General features: G+C 41.5%; 1 long non-coding RNA gene across 1 annotated transcript; it reads right to left on the bottom strand.

Moving 5' to 3' along the window:
* Positions 1-1,059: 1,059 nt before the first annotated feature.
* On the bottom strand, positions 1,060-3,076 carry LOC112189858. The gene is made up of 7 exons (XR_002932112.2): positions 2,884-3,076; positions 2,698-2,782; positions 2,424-2,534; positions 2,142-2,231; positions 1,914-1,989; positions 1,728-1,827; positions 1,060-1,335 (listed from the first exon to the last, which is right to left on the bottom strand). It is a non-coding gene; the product is annotated as an uncharacterized LOC112189858 (long non-coding RNA).
* Positions 3,077-7,968: the final 4,892 nt, after the last annotated feature.

Here is a 7,968-nt window from a genome sequence, read left to right as displayed (position 1 = left end):
TTCTTTTGTTTACAATTGCATAAGTATTGTGAAATGAAAGCACAGCTTAATGTGTCGAAATCTGGTATGGAAAGAGGTTTGAGATCTTGAAACCATGTCGACTTCTGCCCTGTTGGACTTGAGGGGAAAATCTTGCACATTAATTTCTCATCAGTTGTCTTGATGGATATCTGTTGTTTGTACCCCTTGATGTGGTCCACCGAGTCGGTCGTTCTGTCGTATTTTTGGAACATCAACGTGGTAAACCTTCGAGGTTTCGCCGCATTCAGGATGTCATCTGTAAATGGAGACTTACCAACGTCCCTCGCGATTTCGACCTCGAATTCTCGAGGGCCAGCACTCTTGCATGCATTAATCATTTTCTCCATCTTCTCACGCCATGCTTCGTTGCACGCTATCTTTGATTAGTCCAACCAAGTTCAGCCGTTTTGTCCCCTATTAGATGTGCGTCCCATCCCTTCGAGAGAAGGTCCATCGGGGACTCCCCCAATAATGCCGCTGGCGCCCGCATTTGTTGCTACGTTGTTGGTTTGAAGGAGGTTGCTAACTGCGTCGTTGTCTGATGAATCACTGTCAAGTTGTAGAATTTTCTCAAGTTTTCGCCGACAACGGGCCTCGTGGTTTTGCTTTTCTCTTCGAAGTTGATCGAGTTCTTGCCTTAGCCTTTGCGTCTCGACAATGGGAGGCAATTTCAGGTCACCAACAAGGTTTGGGATGTAGGGGTGGGTTCGGTTCCGATCGGTTCGGTTTTGGGCCAAAACTGAAAACCGAACCGAAGTTGGGCTCGGTTCGGTTCGGTTTTGCGTTTTTGAGAAGTTGAAACCGAAAACCGAACCGAGCGGCTCGGTTCGGTTCGGTTCGGCCCAGTTTCGGTTTTTTTTTTTTTTTTTAAGAAAAACATTTTTACCACTTCTATTTCTACCTCTCTAGTATTGCAACTCGATAAGTTTTTTGTTTCTTCAAACCTAACAATGAATTTACTAATGCATACTTTGTACTTCAATAGACAATAATCTATAGTTATATACCCCATAGTCCATATAATTCAAACTTCAAAGCTTCAAAATAAAGAACTGAGTCCAAAATTTATAATGTCCATCAACAATATAGTCCAAGGCCATTGGAGCCTTTTAGGCAATTAAAAAACAGGCCATTGGAGCCACAAAACAAAACGAGAATAAAAAATAAAAAGAGCAAACCATCCCCAGAATTGAATAACCCCAAAAAAAAAATATATATATCCCTCTCCTACCGGAGCCGAAGTGCATGAATGGTAGCCCTACTGCCCTTACATCTCAGCCTCAGGTTCTCTTCAAGGTCTGGTGGCAGGATGGCCTGCATTGCACCCACAAAAGGTAGTAAAACATTAAAATGAAATGGGTTTATTACTGGTAACTACTATAGCAGAAACCACGAACACAGAAGATTCAAGGTGGCAGACTCAAGCATTCAATAACACCTACAATTAAGCATACGCACTTGGAACTACTTCAACTTGAACTAGTAGCCATATATCATACCCACAAGCATCCAAAGGCAAACATAACCTGCTACCTTTGTGTTTAAAGGCAGAACATAACCATTTTAAGAAAATACAACTTACGAGCATCAACAATTTATAACACCTTGAATACATGTACGACAACCACTCATCCTACAATATGATCCAAGCAAATAGGCTAGAAAACAAACAAGTCCAACGCTGTGGATTGAAAGTAACTAGCTACCTTCTTAATGAGAATCATGTGAAAGAAATAGAGCTGTCCCATTGTTGCTGAACCATAAGCTATCAATAGAGGTAGTAAGATCTTTCAAAAACAGGCCAAGCTACAGAGCATTGCAAAAGAGATATAAGGTTAGTCATGTAGTGACTATTATTATAAGAAATTCATTCTCAGGTAAAAGAAACTGACCCAATGTAGTACTTCAACAAGATACTAGTAACAAGAGACACAGAATGCAGTCTACAACTTGACTCGACGAGCCTCCCTGAAATTGCGAACCTCTCAAAAATTAGAAAAGGAAAAGACCAGTAAACATAGAAAGATACAATTGAAGGACACATAGAACCAGAGAGAGACCATAACAAGCTGAGTGTTGAAATACTAAAGTAGGTGTATTTCATACTGTCCTGGCTATACCTTAAGAATAGCACCAAGATTGACATTGTTCAAAGATTTAACTTGCAATCTTATAGACAGAGTCAGTAGTCACCAACTTGAATGAGGTTGCTGTCGAAAGTCAATAAATTGGAGTTAGAATCAAAAGAAAGCATAGACAAAATTCCTCAAAAGTCATAATTCCCTGACATTATCTCCAACCTAAATTGCAAATATTTCAATGACTAAAGTTAATAAATTTATGATTAAGATGCAGCAGACCAGTGATGCATTCTCATACAACTAACTACGAAGGATAAGAACCTGCAAATCTGCAATGCCTCCCTTGCAGACTGTCTCCAGACATTGGCACGAACTGATACCCACATCCCAACATACCCACGAACTGAACAGAAAACTCCGAACAGAAAGCTCCTAAGAGAAACTCAAACAGTCAAACATCACTTTAGACATTTTGGGGGTCATTTGTCGTAGTACGCATAATTAGATTCAGCACTAATCGATCATAAAACCACAAACTTTGGGTCTATGTTTAACCACACAATAAGCAAATGAATCAAAGAAAGCCAAAACATACCGGCGCCAAGGATGTCTTCGGCAGATTCTAGGGCTGGTCTTGCCACCCAACACAGCGAGCAAATATGCAGCGATCACCTTCATCTCTGTTTTCACGAAATACAAAACAGTTAATATCAACTAGAATCAAACAGAGAGAGAAAGATCTATAGAGATCTGCAAATACATAGAGAAATAGAGAGAGTACTTGAGAAAGAGGCTCTGGATCTGCGGATTATGAAGAAGAGAAGAGTGTAGACAGAGCAGCGGCCCTTGGCGATCTTGAATTCTCGATGACGAAGAGAAAACTAAGAGGATTGATGAAGAGAAGAAAGAGAGAGTGAGAGGCCATAGAAGAAAGAGAAAAACTGAATGAGAGAGGCGAGAAAAGAGAATGAGAAAAGTCGTGGAACCCCTTAGGGTTTCTGACTTAAAAGTCAAAACATAGACAAAACGACGTCGTTTTTGACCAATTCGGTTTTTTCGGTTCGGTTCGGTTTTTGACATATTAAAACCGAAAACCGAACCGAACCGGTTCGGTTCAGTTCGGTTTTTTCACTTCGGTGCGGTTTTTTTTCGGTTCGGTGTTTTTCGGCTTCGGTTCGGCTTTCGGCTCGGTTTTTTTCGGTTTCGCGAACCCACCCCTATTGGGATGGACCCACTCTGCGGCTGGTGGGGAGGAATTTTGTCACTATCAGTCCTCAGTGACAGAAATGGTATCTCTTCAGGGGCAGCTCCCGCCATCACTTTTTAGGGAAAAGTGTTTCCCACAGACGGCGCCACTTATTAGTGATGAAAAATTTAGAATATGATTTTGACTCACCAATAAATGCGGACTGAAGCGGGAGCTGACCAGGAACAATCGAGAAGCTTCTTTAGAGCGTTGACGTAGGAGTTTGACTGTCGGCTTGAAGAGGAGGGGGATACCCACAGAAAACTCTCCAATGGCTAAGTCAATACATTTCTTAATCGAGGAGTAGAGAGTCAGAATGGGATGGTTTACCTTGATGTCGAGCCGCCTTTATATAGGCGATGACTTACTAGGAAGACAAGTAGCTATTACTCTCGCTTTTATGGTCGCATTTATTTACACACTTATGGAGACAATCATTGCTGCATTAATGACGGTTAATCATGACTTATTTATGATGGTCATTCATTGTGCATTCACATCCGCAATCATTGCGTGTAGTTATTATTATGGTTAATGCCGTAATAATAACTGCATTCATGACTGGAATTTATCTCCATACTGATTGCGAAGTTAATCTCCTTAATTGCAGGCACAACAAAAGTTGACCACTCATACAGCACGGTATTGATTGAGATCATGAATATGTGATAGTCTCGGATCACAAAATAATTACTCCACATTCCTAGCTTCTTATAAGGGGCCACCGCGTCATCAGATAGCCTATACCTAAGAACTTCTCTTAGACGTGCTACACTTTAAAAATTTCTCTTTAAAATGAAACATTCTGCACCGACATGTATTAATCAATGATTTTTCTATATTAAGAAAAACTTGTAAATTAATGATTATATTCTTCTGGAACCACGGCATTTCTAAATAGGGAAAATGGTTTGTACGGTACCCCGCCTTTTCCTCCTTATAACTTTTGGTACTTGACAAAAAAAGAACATCAATACGGTACCTGAGGTTCTTTGCACAACCGAAGATAGGTACATTTGGCCGTTACCCCGGTTAGTGAGCTTGCCAGCAGGCAAATTTACAGGGGTAGTTTAGTCCATTCACTCACTCCCACCCAAATTAGCAGTCATACTTTCCCGCCATATTTTTTTTTTGGACTTTAGTGACATTTACCGCCAAATTACTAGCCATACAATTAGAATGTGTCACCAAAGTTGAAGAAAAAGGAGGGCTGTTGAAACTATATATCAATTGGTACCTAAGGTTTTTGGCCGAACAGAACATAAGTACCTGTAATGGCAAATATTCATCCTTTGCAGGAAATGACAAACTGAAATGCAAATGCAACATAACATAGAGTTAAAGGCAAATGCAACATACAAAATACAACATCTATGAAACCATTGTCTAGCAAGCTATACCACAAACTACATTTTCAGCTAACACATCCTATTCAGATTCATTGTTTGCTGATGGAGGGGGGTTTGCTGGTCTAGGTTTTCTATTAGCAAGCACTTTGAACCTTTTGGTTGTGAAACCAGTTCTGGAGGAGCTGCCTGAAGCTGCAGCAATCTGTGATTCTTGGGTTGCCACATAAGCTGGTTGGGAGTCTTGCACATTGTGGGAAACTTGTGGCTCCACCTGGTCAGCTTCCTGAGGATCCTGCTGCAAAACTTCCTCATTTTGTGGCTACTGCACTGCCTCATCTTCCTGTTGCTGCTGCTGCCGCACATTCTCACCTTATTGCTATTCCAAAAACATATAATTTAAGTTTCCCAATCACATTTTCTAAACCTACAAAATGATATGGAGAGTGTTACCTGATTCCTCACCTTGCAGGTCCTCCTGTTGTGGCCCTTCTTCTTACATATTCCACAAGTGACCTATTGGTAATAGACTTTAGCCAGCTTCTTTGCTCCAGGTGGTGGGGCTACTTCACCTGTTAAACCAGTTGTAACAAGTAAAACAAAGTCATATATAACTCATCATTTGACAACAAAGTGAGCATTAAAATTGGAAAAGAACAGAATTAAAATTAGCTAACAGGATGGGAACTGACCAGGTTCCTTGTTCCTTGACATTTTGGGCCTCCCAAGTTGCCTCCTATAAAGAGGAGGTGCAATGGGCCTATGTGTCTTGTCCCACTCTACCACTCCAGCTATTGGGAACAAAATGGGCTCATATGCCTTCATATAGGTGTCCTTGGTGAAATTCATGCACAAAATCATCAGGCCTCATGCCTTTAGAGTGAATTGCAGCTACTGCATGCCCACAGGGTACCCCAGAGATGTCCCATCTCTTACATGTGCAGGTCCTTGCATCCAATGACATTGAATGTGCAGCCACCACACCTGAGGCACATGCTACCCCTCTGCCTTGAATCTCAAAGATTTTATTACTTGAACTGATAACCCTGTACTCATGGCTAAGCTCTGCATTCTTCCTCAGCTGTTTTTCAATCCTTGGCCCAACATTACACCTCCAATTAGGACCAAATTGTCTTCTATTAGCTAACCTCAACAGTAATGGCAGCTCTGATGTCTTCCAAACAACTAAGAATGGGCTTCTTCCTAGCTGGTAGGATGCTTTTGTTGAAACTCTCTAAATGGTTGTTTAACAGAATATCACACTTGAATTTGGGGTCAAAGTGTGACTTTGACCAATGTTGTGCAGGTCTGTCCATGCACCATTGCCAACCAGAAACTGAGCTTTTCTTCATGTCCTCCAAAGCATCTGTGAACTGATTCATTGTGCAGCTTCTAGCAATAGCCCACAGTTTCTGTTTCAGTTCCAATCCTAGCAAAAGGAATAGAAACAAATTGTTACACACATGTCCTTTCAATGACAAACAAGGAACCAAAGTAATAAGATAGAGAGATGCAAACCTTGATGTCCATATGATTTGAAGTTATTGTGAAGATGTCTCATACAATGCCTGTGTGCAGCTTCTGGAAATAACTCCTTTATAGCCTGCTTAAGTCCTTTTTGCTTGTCACTCATGAATGTGTAATGAGTGCTGTGATGTATGTCCAAATCCTCCCTCAAGAATTCCAGAAACCAAGTCCAGGTCTCCCTTGATTCTGCTTCCACAACTGCCTAAGAAACTAGATAAACCCCATTATTCCCATCAATCCCCACGGCTGAAAGCAATTGCCATTTATGAACTGATTTTAAATGACACCCATCTAATCCTATATAGGGTCTGCACCCCTCCCTCCAACCTTTCTTCAATGCAGCCATGCATATGTAGATCCTTTTGAACCTTGTAACCTCTCCATCAAGTTCAGTGTGAATCTAGACAGAGCTTCCAGGATTCCTCTTCTTCAGCTCTCTAGCATAGCTCTCTAGCAAATTGTACTGATCTGCATGGCTCCCTTATGCAAGCTTAAGTGCCTTCACTCTTGCTCTATAACACATCTGGTAATCCACCTCCATTTCAAAATCCTTGTTGATTGCATTCTGCATCCCTTCCCTTGACCAATTAGGATCACTCATAAAAAATTCTTGATACTCTTCAGCAATAAAAGGTGCATGCATATGATACACCTTTTTCCCAAAAGAAGCACACTCGTGCTCTTGCCTCAGAGTTCTGATGAAAATGGTTAGATTATCAGTGTCAGTAGTGGAGGCATAGATCTTCTAAGGGCAACCAGGTGATGTCTTGCACCTTGCCAACACCTGTATCAAAGTAGAATGAAAATAGTCAAACTCAAAAAACTATGCATGCACTTATAGACATATAAAAAATGTAGCTTATTCAACAAGGAAAAAAGGTGGCATTCATTAACAAGATAATTACCTTGTGTCTTGTATTTGTTGGAAACCTGATTTCCTTCCTTGTTTGAACTGCATGCTTCCTTATAGCCTGCTTAAACACCTTGGAGTTTGGAAACTCCATTCCCAACTCAAAGGTAGGCCTCTTCATGTCCTCCTTAGGCATGAACTCCCTCCACTCACTATATCTTCTCTTGCATTTAACAGAGAACTTCCCTATGTCCTTATCCTCCTCACCCGAGGATCCATGTAGACTGTGTAACCCATCAGAATCGGTCTCAGCTCCCTCAGATATTTCCCCCTCGAACCCCATCTCATCAAACTAATTCACTGTGCTTCTGTCCCCATCCACATTCTGCTCAAACTGCACATCATCATCCTCACTGAGTAGGTCATTATCTGAATCCACTATCCCATCAAAATTCGGGTCCTCTGAATCTGTTGTGCTTTCAGAGGAGCAATCCACAATGGAACAGTGTGCCTCCTTGAACTCTCACCTCCAGACCTAGTAGCATACCTCCTTTACACCTCCCTCCTTTTTCTGCACTTATTCTTCTTTGTAGGAGGACTATCTTCTTCAACCACGGCTTTCCCCTTGTCCTTTCTTCTGTTGTTTGCTCTTTCCACTTCCTCCTCATTCATGGATGCTTCAACATTATGAGGTCCATGCCCATGCCCAATTTCTTCTTCACCTCCCTGTCCAACCTCATTTTCATCAGGTCCTTGTGCATCCTGTTCCTGAGGCCCATGTCCATCCACATCTGGGTCAAGCCTACTTCCATGTCCATTGGCATCATCATTGGGCCCATCACTTATGTCATCCAAGTCCACAAAAATAGGCTCTTTAGCATGACCCAAGTCCTCAGC

The sequence above is a fragment of the Rosa chinensis genome, chromosome 2 (assembly GCF_002994745.2).
Source record: "Rosa chinensis cultivar Old Blush chromosome 2, RchiOBHm-V2, whole genome shotgun sequence".
In the NCBI taxonomy this organism is placed as follows: Eukaryota; Viridiplantae; Streptophyta; class Magnoliopsida; order Rosales; family Rosaceae; genus Rosa; species Rosa chinensis.
This window is presented reverse-complemented; position numbering and strand designations above follow the sequence as displayed.